Source organism: Engystomops pustulosus, chromosome 3, assembly GCF_040894005.1.
Source record: "Engystomops pustulosus chromosome 3, aEngPut4.maternal, whole genome shotgun sequence".
Classification (NCBI taxonomy): domain Eukaryota; kingdom Metazoa; phylum Chordata; class Amphibia; order Anura; family Leptodactylidae; genus Engystomops; species Engystomops pustulosus.
This window is the reverse complement of record NC_092413.1, coordinates 227,740,543-227,758,613: the sequence shown is the minus strand read 5'-3', so window position 1 is coordinate 227,758,613 and position 18,071 is coordinate 227,740,543. Positions and strand designations below refer to the sequence as shown.

The 18,071-nt window shown below is 50.9% G+C and overlaps 1 protein-coding gene across 1 annotated transcript in view; it reads left to right on the top strand.

Annotated features, from left to right (window-relative positions):
- The first annotated feature begins 927 nt into the window (after nt 1-927).
- MAPRE3 (microtubule associated protein RP/EB family member 3) overlaps nt 928-18,071 on the top strand; it is a 124,056-nt gene continuing 106,912 nt past the window's right edge. The window contains exon 1 of the mRNA XM_072143926.1: nt 928-1,081. The gene's annotated coding sequence lies outside the window, so the exon portion shown is untranslated. The remainder of the gene's footprint in view (nt 1,082-18,071) is intronic.

The window sequence follows — 18,071 nt, the reverse complement described above, 5'->3', positions numbered from 1 at the left end:
CTGTACCCCCATCACCTGTATCCTTCCCTCCTGTACCCCATCACCTGTATCCTCCCCTCCTGTACCCCATCACCTGTATCCTCCCCTCCTGTACCCCCATCACCTGTATCCTCCCCTCCTGTACCCCCATCACCTGTATCCTCCCCTCCTGTACCCCATCACCTGTATCCTGCCCTCCTGTACCCCCATCACCTGTATCCTCCCCTCCTGTACCCCCATCACCTGTATCCTCCCCTCCTGTACCCCCATCACCTGTATCCTCCCCTCCTGTACCCCATCACCTGTATCCTCCCCTCCTGTACCCCCATCACCTGTATCCTCCCCTCCTGTACCCCATCACCTGTATCCTCCCCTCCTGTACCCCCATCACCTGTATCCTCCCCTCCTGTACCCCCATCACCTGTATCCTCCCCTCCTGTACCCCCATCACCTGTATCCTCCCCTCCTGTACCTCCATCACCTGTATCCTTCCCTCCTGTACCTCCATCACCTGTATCCTCCCCTCCTGTACCTCCATCACCTGTATCCTCCCCTCCTGTACCCCCATCACCTGTATCCTTCCCTCCTGTACCTCGATCACCTGTATCCTCCCCTCCTGTACCCCCATCACCTGTATCCTGCCCTCCTGTACCCCCATCACCTGTATCCTCCCCTCCTGTACCCCCATCACCTGTATCCTCCCCTCCTGTACCCCCATCACCTGTATCCTTCCCTCCTGTACCTCGATCACCTGTATCCTCCCCTCCTGTACCCCCATCACCTGTATCCTCCCCTCCTGTACCCCCATCACCTGTATCCTCCCCTCCTGTACCCCCATCACCTGTATTTTTCCCTCCGGTACCCGCATAACCTGAATGCCTCCCGATCCCCTCAGTACTCCCCTCCGTTTACCCCCGGTACCCCTCGGAGTCCCCCTCCCGTGCAGTTCCCCCTCCCTTCCCGTCTCTGCTCCGGTCTCGCACATGCGCAGTTCTCGGTACGTTAGAGCCGCACATTGCGGCGGCCTGTCCGGGATTCGTAGACCGAGAGGAGCGGGGCCCTGGCCCGGTGTATGGAGGAAGCGGAGCCACACAGCAACGAGGTGAGAGCGCGACCCGACAACACCTGACACTGCATGTACACAGCAACACAACCTGACTGTCACTATATACAGCACATCACACACTGTCACTATATACAGCACATCACACACTGTCACTATATACAGCACATCACACACTGTCACTATATACAGCACATCACACACTGTCACTATATACAGCACATCAAACACTGTCACTATATACATCACATCACACACTGTCACTATATACAGCACATCACACACTGTCACTATATACAGCACATCACACACTGTCACTATATACAGCGCATCACACACTGTCACTATATACAGCACATCATACACTGTCACTATATACAGCACATCACACACTGTCACTATATACAGCACATCACACACTGTCACTATATACAGCACATCACACACTGTCACTATATACAGCACATCACACACTGTCACTATATACAGCACATCACACACTGTCACTATATACAGCACATCACACACTGTCACTATATACAGCACATCACACACTGTCACTATATACAGCACATCACACACTGTCACTATATACAGCACATCACACACTGTCACTATATACAGCACATCACACACTGTCACTATATACATCACATCACACACTGTCACTATATACAGCACATCACACACTGTCACTATATACAGTACATCACACACTGTCACTATATACAGCGCATCACACACTGTCACTATATACAGCACATCACACACTGTCACTATATACAGCACATCATACACTGTCACTATATACAGCACATCACACACTGTCACTATATACAGCACATCACACACTGTCACTATATACAGCACATCACACACTGTCACTATATACAGCGCATCACACACTGTCACTATATACAGCACATCACACACTGTCACTATATACAGCACATCACACACTGTCACTATATACAGCACATCACACACTGTCACTATATACAGCGCATTACACACTGTCACTATATACAGCACATCACACACTGTCACTATATACAGCACATCACACACTGTCACTATATACAGCGCATCACACACTGTCACTATACACAGCACATCACACACTGTCACTATATACAGCACATCACACACTGTCACTATATACAGCACATCACACACTGTCACAATATACAGCACATCACACACTGTCACTATATACAGCACATCACACACTGTCACTATATACAGCACATCACACACTGTCACTATATACAGCACATCACACACTGTCACTATATACATCACATCACACACTGTCACTATATACAGCACATCACACACTGTCACTATATACATCACACACTGTCACTATATACAGCACATCACACACTGTCACTATATACAGCACATCACACACTGTCACTATATACAGCGCATCACACACTGTCACTATATACAGCACATCACACACTGTCACTATATACATCACATCACACACTGTCACTATATACAGCACATCACACACTGTCACTATATACAGCACATCACACACTGTCACTATATACAGCGCATCACACACTGTCACTATATACAGCACATCATACACTGTCACTATATACAGCACATCATACACTGTCACTATATACAGCACATCACACACTGTCACTATATACAGCGCATCACACACTGTCACTATATACAGCACATCACACACTGTCACTATATACAGCACATCACACACTGTCACTATATACAGCGCATCACACACTGTCACTATATACATCACATCACACACTGTCACTATATACAGCACATCATACACTGTCACTATATACAGCACATCACACACTGTCACTATATACAGCACATCACACACTGTCACTATATACAGCACATCACACACTGTCACTATATACAGCACATCACACACTGTCACTATATACAGCACATCACACACTGTCACTATATACATCACACACTGTCACTATACACAGCACATCACACACTGTCACTATATACATCACATCACACACTGTCACTATATACAGCACATCATACACTGTCACTATATACAGCACATCATACACTGTCACTATATACATCACACACTGTCACTATATACATCACATCACACACTGTCACTATATACAGCACATCACACACTGTCACTATATACAGCACATCACACACTGTCACTATATACAGCACATCACACACTGTCACTATATACATCACATCACACACTGTCACTATATACAGCACATCATACACTGTCACTATATACAGCACATCATACACTGTCACTATATACAGCACATCACACACTGTCACTATATACATCACATCACACACTGTCACTATATACAGCACATCATACACTGTCACTATATACAGCACATCATACACTGTCACTATATACATCACACACTGTCACTATATACAGCACATCACACACTGTCACTATATACAGCACATCACACACTGTCACTATATACAGCACATCACACACTGTCACTATATACAGCACATCACACACTGTCACTATATACAGCACATCACACACTGTCACTATATACATCACATCACACACTGTCACTATATACAGCACATCACACACTGTCACTATATACAGCACATCACACACTGTCACTATATACATCACATCACACACTGTCACTATATACAGCACATCACACACTGTCACTATATACATCACATCACACACTGTCACTATATACATCACATCACACACTGTCACTATATACAGCACATCACACACTGTCACTATATACAGCACATCACACACTGTCACTATATACAGCACATCACACACTGTCACTATATACAGCACATCACACACTGTCACTATATACAGCGCATCACACACTGTCACTATATACATCACACACTGTCACTATATACATCACATCACACACTGTCACTATATACAGCACATCACACACTGTCACTATATACAGCACATCACACACTGTCACTATATACAGCACATCACACACTGTCACTATATACAGCACATCACACACTGTCACTATATACATCACATCACACACTGTCACTATATACAGCACATCACAAAATGTCACTATATACAGCACATCACACACTGTCACTATATACAGCACATCACACACTGTCAATATATACATCACATCACACACTGTCACTATATACATCACATCACACACTGTCACTATATACAGCGCATCACAAACTGTCACTATATACAGCGCATCACACACTGTCACTATATACAGCACATCACACACTGTCACTATATACAGCGCATCACACACTGTCACTATATACAACACATCACAAACTGTCACTATATACAGCACATCACACACTGTCACTATATACATCACATCACACACTGTCACTATATACAACACATCACACACTGTCACTATATACAGCACATCACACACTGTCACTATATACAGCACATCACACACTGTCACTATATACAGCACATCACACACTGTCACTATATACAGCACATCACACACTGTCACTATATACAGCACATCACACACTGTCACTATATACAGCACATCACACACTGTCACTATATACAGCACATCACACACAGTCACTATATACAGCACATCACACACTGTCACTATATATAGCACATCACACACTGTCACTATATACAGCACATCACACACTGTCACTATATACAGCACATCACACACTGTCACTATATACATCACATCACACACTGTCACTATATACAACACATCACACACTGTCACTATATACATCACATCACACACTGTCACTATATACATCACATCACACACTGTCACTATATACAGCACATCACACACTGTCACTATATACATCACATCACACACTGTCACTATATACAGCACATCACACACTGTCACTATATACAGCGCATCACACACTGTCACTATATACAGCGCATCACACACTGTCACTATATACAGCGCATCACACACTGTCACTATATACAGCACATCACACACTGTCACTATATACAGCACATCACACACTGTCACTATATACAGCACATCATACACTGTCACTATATACAGCACATCATACACTGTCACTATATACAGCACATCACACACTGTCACTATATACAGCACATCACACACTGTCACTATATACAGCACATCATACACTGTCACTATATACAGCACATCACACACTGTCACTATATACAGCACATCACACACTGTCACTATATACAGCACATCACACACTGTCACTATATACAGCACATCACACACTGTCACTATATACAGCACATCACACACTGTCACTATATACAGCACATCACACACTGTCACTATATACAGCGCATCACACACTGTCACTATATACAGCAAATCACACACTGTCACTATATACAGCACATCACACACTGTCACTATATACAGCACATCACACACTGTCACTATATACAGCACATCACACACTGTCACTATATACAGCACATCACACACTGTCACTATATACAGCACATCACACACTGTCACTATATACAGCACATCACACACTGTCACTATATACATCACATCACACACTGTCACTATATACATCACACACTGTCACTATACACAGCACATCACACACTGTCACTATATACAGCACATCACACACTGTCACTATATACAGCACATCACACACTGTCACTATATACAGCACATCACACACTGTCACTATATACAGCACATCACACACTGTCACTATATACATCACATCACACACTGTCACTATATACATCACATCACACACTGTCACTATATACAGCACATCACACACTGTCACTATATACAGCGCATCACACACTGTCACTATATACAGCGCATCACACACTGTCACTATATACAGCGCATCACACACTGTCACTATATACAGCACATCACACACTGTCACTATATACAGCACATCACACACTGTCACTATATACAGCACATCATACACTGTCACTATATACAGCACATCACACACTGTCACTATATACAGCACATCACACACTGTCACTATATACAGCACATCACACACTGTCACTATATACAGCACATCACACACTGTCACTATATACAGCACATCACACACTGTCACTATATACAGCACATCACACACTGTCACTATATACAGCACATCACACACTGTCACTATATACAGCACATCACACACTGTCACTATATACAGCACATCACACACTGTCACTATATACAGCACATCACACACTGTCACTATATACAGCGCATCACACACTGTCACTATATACAGCACATCACACACTGTCACTATATACAGCACATCACACACTGTCACTATATACAGCACATCACACACTGTCACTATATACAGCGCATCACACACTGTCACTATATACAGCACATCACACACTGTCACTATATACAGCACATCACACACTGTCACTATATACAGCACATCACACACTGTCACTATATACAGCACATCACACACTGTCACTATATACAGCACATCACACACTGTCACTATATACAGCACATCACACACTGTCACTATATACAGCACATCACACACTGTCACTATATACATCACATCACACACTGTCACTATATACATCACACACTGTCACTATATACAGCACATCACACACTGTCACTATATACAGCACATCACACACTGTCACTATATACAGCGCATCACACACTGTCACTATATACAGCACATCACACACTGTCACTATATACATCACATCACACACTGTCACTATATACAGCACATCACACACTGTCACTATATACAGCACATCACACACTGTCACTATATACAGCGCATCACACACTGTCACTATATACAGCACATCATACACTGTCACTATATACAGCACATCATACACTGTCACTATATACAGCACATCACACACTGTCACTATATACAGCGCATCACACACTGTCACTATATACAGCACATCACACACTGTCACTATATACAGCACATCACACACTGTCACTATATACAGCGCATCACACACTGTCACTATATACATCACATCACACACTGTCACTATATACAGCACATCATACACTGTCACTATATACAGCACATCACACACTGTCACTATATACAGCACATCACACACTGTCACTATATACAGCACATCACACACTGTCACTATATACAGCACATCACACACTGTCACTATATACAGCACATCACACACTGTCACTATATACATCACACACTGTCACTATACACAGCACATCACACACTGTCACTATATACATCACATCACACACTGTCACTATATACAGCACATCATACACTGTCACTATATACAGCACATCATACACTGTCACTATATACATCACACACTGTCACTATATACATCACATCACACACTGTCACTATATACAGCACATCACACACTGTCACTATATACAGCACATCACACACTGTCACTATATACAGCGCATCACACACTGTCACTATATACATCACATCACACACTGTCACTATATACAGCGCATCACACACTGTCACTATATACAGCGCATCACACACTGTCACTATATACAGCACATCACACACTGTCACTATATACAGCACATCACACACTGTCACTATATACAGCACATCACACACTGTCACTATATACAGCACATCACACACTGTCACTATATACAGCACATCACACACTGTCACTATATACAGCACATCACACACTGTCACTATATACATCACATCACACACTGTCACTATATACATCACACACTGTCACTATACACAGCACATCACACACTGTCACTATATACAGCACATCACACACTGTCACTATATACAGCGCATCACACACTGTCACTATATACAGCGCATCACACACTGTCACTATATACAGCGCTTCACACACTGTCACTATATACAGCACATCACACACTGTCACTATATACAGCACATCACACACTGTCACTATATACAGCACATCACACACTGTCACTATATACAGCACATCACACACTGTCACTATATACAGCACATCACACACTGTCACTATATACAGCGCATCACACACTGTCACTATATACAGCACATCACACACTGTCACTATATACAGCACATCACACACTGTCACTATATACAGCACATCACACACTGTCACTATATACAGCACATCACACACTGTCACTATATACAGCACATCACACACTGTCACTATATACAGCACATCACACACTGTCACTATATACATCACATCACACACTGTCACTATATACATCACATCACACACTGTCACTATATACATCACATCACACACTGTCACTATATACATCACATCACACACTGTCACTATATACAGCACATCACACACTGTCACTATATACATCACATCACACACTGTCACTATATACATCACATCACACACTGTCACTATATACAGCACATCACACACTGTCACTATATACATCACATCACACACTGTCACTATATACAGCGCATCACACACTGTCACTATATACATCACATCACACACTGTCACTATATACAGCGCATCACACACTGTCACTATATACAGCACATCACACACTGTCACTATATACAGCGCATCACACACTGTCACTATATACATCACATCACACACTGTCACTATATACAGCACATCACACACTGTCACTATATACATCACATCACACACTGTCACTATATACAGCACATCACACACTGTCACTATATACAGCACATCACACACTGTCACTATATACAGCACATCACACACTGTCACTATATACAGCACATCACACACTGTCACTATATACAGCGCATCACACACTGTCACTATATACAGCGCATCACACACTGTCACTATATACATCACATCACACACTGTCACAATATACAGCACATCACACACTGTCACTATATACATCACATCACACACTGTCACTATATACAGCACATCACACACTGTCACTATATACAGCGCATCACACACTGTCACTATATACATCACATCACACACTGTCACTATATACAGCACATCACACACTGTCACTATATACAGCACATCACACACTGTCACTATATACAGCACATCACACACTGTCACTATATACAGCACATCACACACTGTCACTATATACAGCACATCACACACTGTCACTATATACAGCACATCACACACTGTCACTATATACAGCACATCATACACTGTCACTATATACAGCACATCACACACTGTCACTATATACAGCACATCACACACTGTCACTATATACAGCACATCACACACTGTCACTATATACATCACATCACACACTGTCACTATATACATCACATCACACACTGTCACTATATACAGCACATCACACACTGTCACTATATACAGCACATCACACACTGTCACTATATACATCACATCGTACATTGTATAGTAACCATCGTGTTACATTGTCCATGCACAACCCCATGTGATTGGATACAAATGACAGGAGATTGTTACACGGTCCCCATGACACGGGGACACCAGGTCATGTAGGACACTTACATAACTGCAGGACAGGAAGCCTGTCTTATATTCCAACTGCTCCCTTATAGATCTATGTGTTTCCATGGTAACAGACTACAAACATACCTTGTATAGTCTGACCCCAAAGTCTTGAAGATACATAAGGCAGAGGAGAAGCCAGGAGACAGAGGAATTAGCCGGACAGCAGAGAGGAGAGACAGAGGAGAAGCCAGGAGACAGAGGAATTAGCCGGGCAGCAGAGAGGAGAGGCAGAGGAGAAGCCAGGAGACAGAGGGATGAGCCGGGCAGCAGAGAGGAGAGGCAGAGGAGAAGCCAGGAGACAGAGGGATGAGCCGGGCAGCAGAGAGGAGAGGCAGAGGAGAAGCCAGGAGACAGAGGGATGAGCCGGGCAGCAGAGAGGAGAGACAGAGGAGAAGCCAGGAGACAGAGGAATTAGCCGGACAGCAGAGAGGAGAGACAGAGGAGAAGCCAGGAGACAGAGGAATTAGCCGGGCAGCAGAGAGGAGAGACAGAGGAGAAGCCAGGAGACAGAGGGATGAGCCGGGCAGCAGAGAGGAGATGCAGAGGAGAAGCCAGGAGACAGAGGGATGAGCCGGGCAGCAGAAAGGAGAGGCAGAGGAGAAGCCAGGAGACAGGGGAATTAGCCGGGCAGCAGAGAGGAGAGGCAGAGGAGAAGCCAGGAGACAGAGGGATGAGCCGGGCAGCAGAGAGGAGAGGCAGAGGAGAAGCCAGGAGACAGAAGGATGAGCCGGGCAGCAGAGAGGAGAGACAGAGGAGAAGCCAGGAGACAGAGGAATTAGCCGGACAGCAGAGAGGAGAGGCAGAGGAGAAGCCAGGAGACAGAGGGATGAGCCGGGCAGCAGAGAGGAGAGACAGAGGAGAAGCCAGGAGACAGAGGAATTAGCCGGGCAGCAGAGAGGAGAGACAGAGGAGAAGCCAGGAGACAGAGGGATGAGCCGGGCAGCAGAGAGGAGATGCAGAGGAGAAGCCAGGAGACAGAGGGATGAGCCGGGCAGCAGAAAGGAGAGGCAGAGGAGAAGCCAGGAGACAGAGGAATTAGCCGGACAGCAGAGAAGAGAGGCAGAGGAGAAGCCAGGAGACAGAGGAATTAGCCGGACAGCAGAGAGGAGAGACAGAGGAGAAGCCAGGAGACAGAGGAATTAGCCGGGCAGCAGAGAGGAGAGACAGAGGAGAAGCCAGGAGACAGAGGAATTAGCCGGGCAGCAGAGAGGAGAGGCAGAGGAGAAGCCAGGAGACAGAGGGATGAGCCGGGCAGCAGAGAGGCGAGGCAGAGGAGAAGCCAGGAGACAGATGGATGAGCCGGGCAGCAGAGAGGAGAGACAGAGGAGAAGCCAGGAGACAGAGGAATTAGCCGGGCAGCAGAGAGGAGAGACAGAGGAGAAGCCAGGAGACAGAGGAATTAGCCGGACAGCAGAGAAGAGAGGCAGAGGAGAAGCCAGGAGACAGAGGAATTAGCCGGACAGCAGAGAGGAGAGACAGAGGAGAAGCCAGGAGACAGAGGAATTAGCCGGACAGCAGAGAAGAGAGGCAGAGGAGAAGCCAGGAGACAGAGGAATTAGCCGGGCAGCAGAGAGGAGAGGCAGAGGAGAAGCCAGGAGACAGAGGAATTAGCCGAGCATCAGAGAGGAGAGGCAGAGGAGAAGCCAGGAGACAGAGGGATGAGCCGGGCAGCAGAGAGGAGAGGCAGAGGAGAAGCCAGGAGACAGAGGGATGAGCAGGGCAGCAGAGAGGAGAGGCAGAGGAGAAGCCAGGAGACAGAAGGATGAGCCGGGCAGCAGAGAGGAGAGGCAGAGGAGAAGCCAGGAGACAGAGGAATTAGCCGGGCAGCAGAGAGGAAAGGCAGAGGAGAAGCCAGGAGACAGAGGGATGAGCCGGGCAGCAGAGAGGAGAGGCAGAGGAGAAGCCAGGAGACAGAGAGATGAGCCGGGCAGCAGAGAGGAGAGGCAGAGGAGAAGCCAGGAGACAGAGGGATGAGCCGGGCAGCAGAGAGGAGAGGCAGAGGAGAAGCCAGGAGACAGAGGAATTAGCTGGGCAGCAGAGAGGAGAGGCAGAGGAGAAGCCAGGAGACAGAGGGATGAGCCGGGCAGCAGAGAGGAGAGGCAGAGGAGAAGCCAGGAGACAGAGGGATGAGCCGGGCAGCAGAGAGGAGAGGCAGAGGAGAAGCCAGGAGACAGAGGGATGAGCCTTGCAGCAGAGAAGGGAGGCAGAGGAGAAGCCAGGAGACAGAGGGATGAGCCGGGCAGCAGAGAGGAGAGGCAGAGGAGAAGCCAGGAGACAGAGGGATGAGCCGGGCAGTAGAGAGGCAGAGGAGAAGCCAGGAGACAGAGGGATGAGCCGGGCAGTAGAGAGGCAGAGGAGAAGCCAGGAGACAGAGGGATGAGCCGGGCAGTAGAGAGGCAGAGGAGAAGCCAGGAGACAGGGGAATTAGCCGGGCAGCAGAGAGGAGAGGCAGAGGAGAAGCCAGGAGACAGAGGGATGAGCCGGGCAGCAGAGAGGAGAGGCAGAGGAGAAGCCAGGAGACAGAGGGATGAGCCGGGCAGCAGAGAGGAGAGGCAGAAGAGAAGCCAGGAGACAGAGGGATGAGCCGGGCAGCAGAGAGGAGAGGCAGAGGAGATGCCAGGAGACAGAGGGATGAGCCGGGCAGCAGAGAGGAGAAGCAGAGGAGAAGCCAGGAGACATAGGGATGAGCCGGGCAGCGGTGAGGAGAGGCAGAGGAGAAGCCAGGAGACAGAGGGATGAGCCGGGCAGAAGAGCAGAGAGGAGAGGCAGAGGAGAAGCGAGGAGACAGAGGGATGAGCCGGGCAGCAGAGAGGAGAGGCAGAGGAGATGCCAGGAGACAGAGGGATGAGCCGGGCAGCAGAGAGGAGAGGCAGAGGAGAAGCCAGGAGACAGAAGGATGAGCCGGGCAGCATAGAGGAGAGACAGTGGAGAAGCGAGGAGACAGAGGGATGAGCAGGGCAGCAGAGAGGAGAGGCAGAGGAGAAGCCAGGAGACAGAGGGATGAGCCGGGCAGCAGAGAGGAGAGGCAGAGGAGAAGCCAGGAGACAGAGGGATGAGCCGGGCATCAGAGAGGAGAGGCAGAGGAGATGCCAGGAGACAGAGGGATGAGCAGGGCAGCAGAGAGGAGAGGCAGAGGAGAAGCCAGGAGACAGAGGAATTAGCCGGGCAGCAGAGAGGAGAGGCAGAGGAGAAGCCAGGAGACAGAGGGATGAGCCGGGCATCAGAGAGGAGAGGCAGAGGAGATGCCAGGAGACAGAGGGATGAGCCGGGCAGCAGAGAGGAGAGGCAGAGGAGAAGCCAGGAGACAGGGGAATTAGCCGGGCAGCAGAGAGGAGAGGCAGAGGAGAAGCCAGGAGACAGAGGGATGAGCCGGGCAGCAGAGAGGAGAGGCAGAGGAGAAGCCAGGAGACATAGGGATGAGCCGGGCAGCAGAGAGGAGAGGCAGAGGAGAAGCCAGGAGACAGAGGGATGAGCTGGGCAGCAGAGAGGAGAGGCAGAGGAGAAGCCAGGAGACAGAGGGATGAGCCGGGCAGCAGAGAGGAAAGGCAGAGGAGAAGCCAGGAGACAGAGGGATGAGTCGGGCAGCAGAGAGGAGAGGCAGAGGAGAAGCGAGGAGACAGAGGGATGAGCCGGGCAGCAGAGAGGAGAGGCAGAGGAGAAGCCAGGAGACATAGGGATGAGCCGGGCAGCAGAGAGGAGAGGCAGAGTAGAAGCCAGGAGACAGATGGATGAGCCGGGCAGCAGAGAGGAGAGGCAGAGGAGAAGCCAGGAGACAGAGGGATGAGCCGGGCAGCAGAGAGGAGAGGCAGAGGAGAAGCCAGGAGACAGAGGGATGAGCCGGGCAGCAGAGAGGAGAGGCAGAAGAGAAGCCAGGAGACAGAGGAATTAGCCGGGCAGCAGAGAGGAGAGGAAGAGGAGAAGCCACGAGACAGAGGGATGAGCCGGGCAGAAGAGCAGAGAGGAGAGGCAGAGGAGAAGCCAGGAGACAGAAGGATGAGCCGGGCAGCATAGAGGAGAGGCAGTGGAGAAGCGAGGAGACAGAGGGATAAGCCGGGCAGCAGAGAGGAGAGGCACAGGAGAAGCCACGAGACAGAGGGATGAGCCGGGCAGAAGAGCAGAGAGGAGAGGCAGAGGAGAAGCCAGGAGACAGAAGGATGAGCCGGGCAGCATAGAGGAGAGGCAGTGGAGAAGCGAGGAGACAGAGGGATGAGCCGGGCAGCAGAGAGGAGAGGCAGAGGAGAAGCCAGGAGACAGAGGGATGAGCCGGGCAGCAGAGAGGAGAGGCAGAGGAGAAGCCAGGAGACATAGGGATGAGCCGGGCAGCAGAGAGGAGAGGCAGAGGAGAAGCCAGGAGACAGAGGGATGAGCCGGGCAGCAGAGAGAGAGGCAGAGGAGAATCCAGGAGACAGAGGGATGAGCCGGGCAGCAGAGAGGAGAGGCAGAGGAGAATCCAGGAGACAGAGGAATTAGCCGGGCAGCAGAGAGGAGAGGCAGAGGAGATGCCAGGAGACAGAGGGATGAGCCGGGCAGCAGAGAGGAGAGGCAGAAGAGAAGCCAGGAGACAGAGGGATGAGCCGGGCAGCAGAGAGGAGAGGCAGAGGAGAAGCCAGGAGACAGAGGGATGAGCCGGGCAGCAGAGAGGAGAGGCAGAGGAGAAGCCAGGAGACAGAGGAATTAGCCAGGCAGCAGAGCGGAGAGGCAGAGGAGAAGTCAGGAGACAGAGGGATGAGCCGGGCAGCAGAGAAGAGAGGCAGAGGAGAAGCCAGGAGACAGAGGGATGAGCCGGGCTGCAGAGAGGAGAGGCAGAGGAGAAGCGAGGAGACAGAGGGATGAGCCGAGCAGCAGAGAGGAGAGGAAGAGGAGAAGCCAGGAGACATAGGGATGAGCCGGGCAGCAGAGAGGAGAGGCAGAGGAGAAGCCAGGAGACAGAGGGATGAGCCGGGCAGCAGAGAGGAGAGGCAGAGGAGATGCCAGGAGACAGAGGGATGAGCCGGGCAGCAGAGAGGAGAGGCAGAGGAGAAGCCAGGAGACAGAGGGATGAGCCGGGCAGCAGAGAGAAGAGGTAGAGGAGAAGCCAGGAGACATAGGGATGAGCCGGGCAGCAGAGAGGAGAGGCACAGGAGAAGCCAGGAGACAGAGGGATGAGCCGGGCAGCAGAGAGGAGAGGCAGAGGAGATGCCAGGAGACAGAGGGATGAGCCGGGCAGCAGAGAGGAGAGGCAGAGGAGAAGCCAGGAGACAGAGGGATGAGCCGGGCAGCAGAGAGGAGAGGCAGAGGAGAAGCCAGGAGACAGAGGGATGAGCCGGGCAGCAGAGAGGAGAGGCAGAGGAGAAGCCAGGAGACAGAGGGATGAGCCGGGCAGCAGAGAGGAGAGGCAGAGGAGAAGCCAGGAGACAGAGGGATGAGCCGGGCAGCAGAGAGGAGAGACAGAGGAGAAGCCAGGAGATATAGGGATGAGCCGGGCAGCAGAGAGGAGAGGCAGAAGAGAAGCCAGGAGACAGAGGGATGAGCCGGGCAGCAGAGAGGAGAGGCAGAGGAGAAGCCAGGAGACAGAGGGATGAGCCGGGCAGCAGAGAGGAGAGGCAGAGGAGAAGCCAGGAGACAGAGGAATTAGCCGGGCAGCAGAGAGGAGAGGCAGAGGAGAAGCCAGGAGACAGAGGGATGAGCAGGGCAGCAGAGAGGAGAGGCAGAGGAGAAGCCAGGAGACAGAGGGATGAGCCGGGCAGCAGAGAGGAGAGGCAGAGGAGAAGCCAGGAGACAGAGGGATGAGCCGGGCAGCAGAGAGGAGAGGAATAGGAGAAGCCAGGAGACAGAGGGATGAGCCGGGCAGCAGAGAGGAGAGGCAGAGGAGAAGCCAGGAGACAGAGATATGAGCCGAGCAGCAGAGAGGAGAGGCAGAGGAGAAGCCAGGAGACAGAGGGTTGAGCCGGGCAGCAGAGAGGAGAGGAAGAGGAGAAGCCAGGAGACATAGGGATGAGCCGGGCAGCAGAGAGGAGAGGCAGAGGAGAAGCCAGGAGAGAGATGGATGAGCCGGGCTGCAGAGAGGAGAGGCAGAGGAGAAGCCAGGAGAGAGATGGATGAGCCGGGCAGCAGAGAGGAGAGGCACAGGAGAAGCCAGGAGACAGAGGGATGAGCCGGGCAGCAGAGAGGAGAGGCAGAGGAGATGCCAGGAGACAGAGGGATGAGTCGGGCAGCAGAGAGGAGAGGCATAAGAGAAGTTAGGAGACAGAGGGATGAGCCGGGCAGCAGAGAGGAGAGGCAGAGGAGAAGCAGGAGACAGAGGGATAAGCCGGGCAGCAGAGAGGAGAGGCAGAGGAGAAGCCAGGAGACAGAGGGATGAGCCGGGCAGCAGAGAGGAGAGGAAGAGGAGAAGCCAGGAGACATAGGGATGAGCCGGGCAGCAGAGAGGAGAGGCAGAGGAGAAGCCAGGAGAGAGATGGATGAGCCGGGCAGCAGAGAGGAGAGGCAGAGGAGAAGCCAGGAGACAGAGGGATGAGCCGGGCAGCAGAGAGGAGAGGCAGAGGAGAAGCCAGGAGACAGATGGATGAGCCGGGCAGCAGAGAGGAGAGGCAGAGGAGAAGCCAGGAGACAGAGGGATGAGTCGGGCAGCAGAGAGGAGAGGCATAAGAGAAGTTAGGAGACAGAGGGATGAGCCGGGCAGCAGAGAGGAGAGGCAGAGGAGAAGCAGGAGACAGAGGGATAAGCCGGGCAGCAGAGAGGAGAGGCAGAGGAGAAGCCAGGAGACAGAGGGATGAGCCGGGCAGCAGAGAGGAGAGGAAGAGGAGAAGCCAGGAGACATAGGGATGAGCCGGGCAGCAGAGAGGAGAGGCAGAGGAGAAGCCAGGAGAGAGATGGATGAGCCGGGCAGCAGAGAGGAGAGGCAGAGGAGAAGCCAGGAGACAGAGGGATGAGCCGGGCAGCAGAGAGGAGAGGCAGAGGAGAAGCCAGGAGACAGAGGGATGAGTCGGGCAGCAGAGAGGAGAGGCATAAGAGAAGTTAGGAGACAGAGGGATGAGCCGGGCAGCAGAGAGGAGAGGCAGAGGAGAAGCCAGGAGACAGAGGGATGAGCCGGGCAGCAGAGAGGTGAGGCAGAGGAGAAGCAGGAGACAGAGGGATGAGCCGGGCAGCAGAGAGGAGAGGCAGAGGAGAAGCAGGAGACAGAGGGATGAGCCGGGCAGCAGAGAAGAGAGGCAGAGGAGAAGCCAGGAGACAGAGGGATGAGTCGGGCAGCAGAGAGGAGAGGCAGAGGAGAAGCCAGGAGACAGAGGGATGAGCCGGGCAGCAGAGAGGAGAGGCATAAGAGAAGTTAGGAGACAGAGGGATGAGCCGGGCAGCAGAGAGGAGAGGCAGAGGAGAAGCAGGAGACAGAGGGATAAGCCGGGCAGCAGAGAGGAGAGGCAGAGGAGAAGCCAGGAGACAGAGGGATGAGCCGGGCAGCAGAGAGGAGAGGCAGAGGAGAAGCCAGGAGACAGAGGGATGAGCCGGGCAGCAGAGAGGAGAGGCAGAGGAGAAGCTAGGAGACAGAGGGATGAGCCGGGCAGCAGAGAGGAGAGGCAGAGGAGAAGCCAGGAGACAGAGGGATGAGCCGGGCAGCAGAGAAGAGAGGCAGAGGAGAAGCCAGGAGACAGAGGGATGAGCCGGGCAGCAGAGAGGAGAGGCAGAGGAGAAGCCAGGAGACAGAGGGATGAGCCGGGCAGCAGAGAGGAGAGGCAGAGGAGAAGCCAGGAGACAGAGGGATGAGCCGGGCAGCAGAGTTTCGGATGTATTGTGGGGGATGTTATAGAGTTAGCTGGGAGACCACAGGGAAGAATGTTGCAGAAATCAAAGCGAGAGATGGTGAGGGCAGGAACTAGTAGTTTTGTAGACTTTACCAGATCGCTCCACAGGCGCGACTTTGCTCGGTGTAGTGTCCAAGGCGAGGTACAGAGTCAGCAGGCAAAAACGGAGTCGTAGTCAGGCAAAAGGACAGGACAGGCGGCACAGGATTTGAGTTGGGAGTGTAGCAGAAGGTCAGGACCGGTGGAAGAGAATCGAAGTCAGGAGCGTAGCAGGAGGACACAACGGGTAATACACAGACAGATTGGGAAAGCTGTCTCCAAGGCATAAGAGCGCAAAGATCCGGCAGGGGACACAGGAAGGTGCCGGCAATTTAACAGGGAAGGGGGTCAGCCGGCGCCAATCATTGGCCCGCTGGCCCTTTTAATCTTAGAGAGCCGGCGATGGCGTCCTAGGAGGCGAGGATGCGTGCCCCCGAGAGTGGGGACCGCCGCTGGAGTGAGGACAGGTGAGGGCACATGGCAGATCAGGGGGCACCTGTGACATGTATTTAAGCTTAAAATTGGGTCGAAGATGCCCTATGTTAAAGATGCACCACAAAAAAGATGGTGAACTCTGCCGGACCTGTGCGGGGAAGCGTCACACACTGATTTCAGGGGCGCAATCTTAGTGAATCAGCGCACGCAGCATTATACACGGCAATGCACTGTGAAC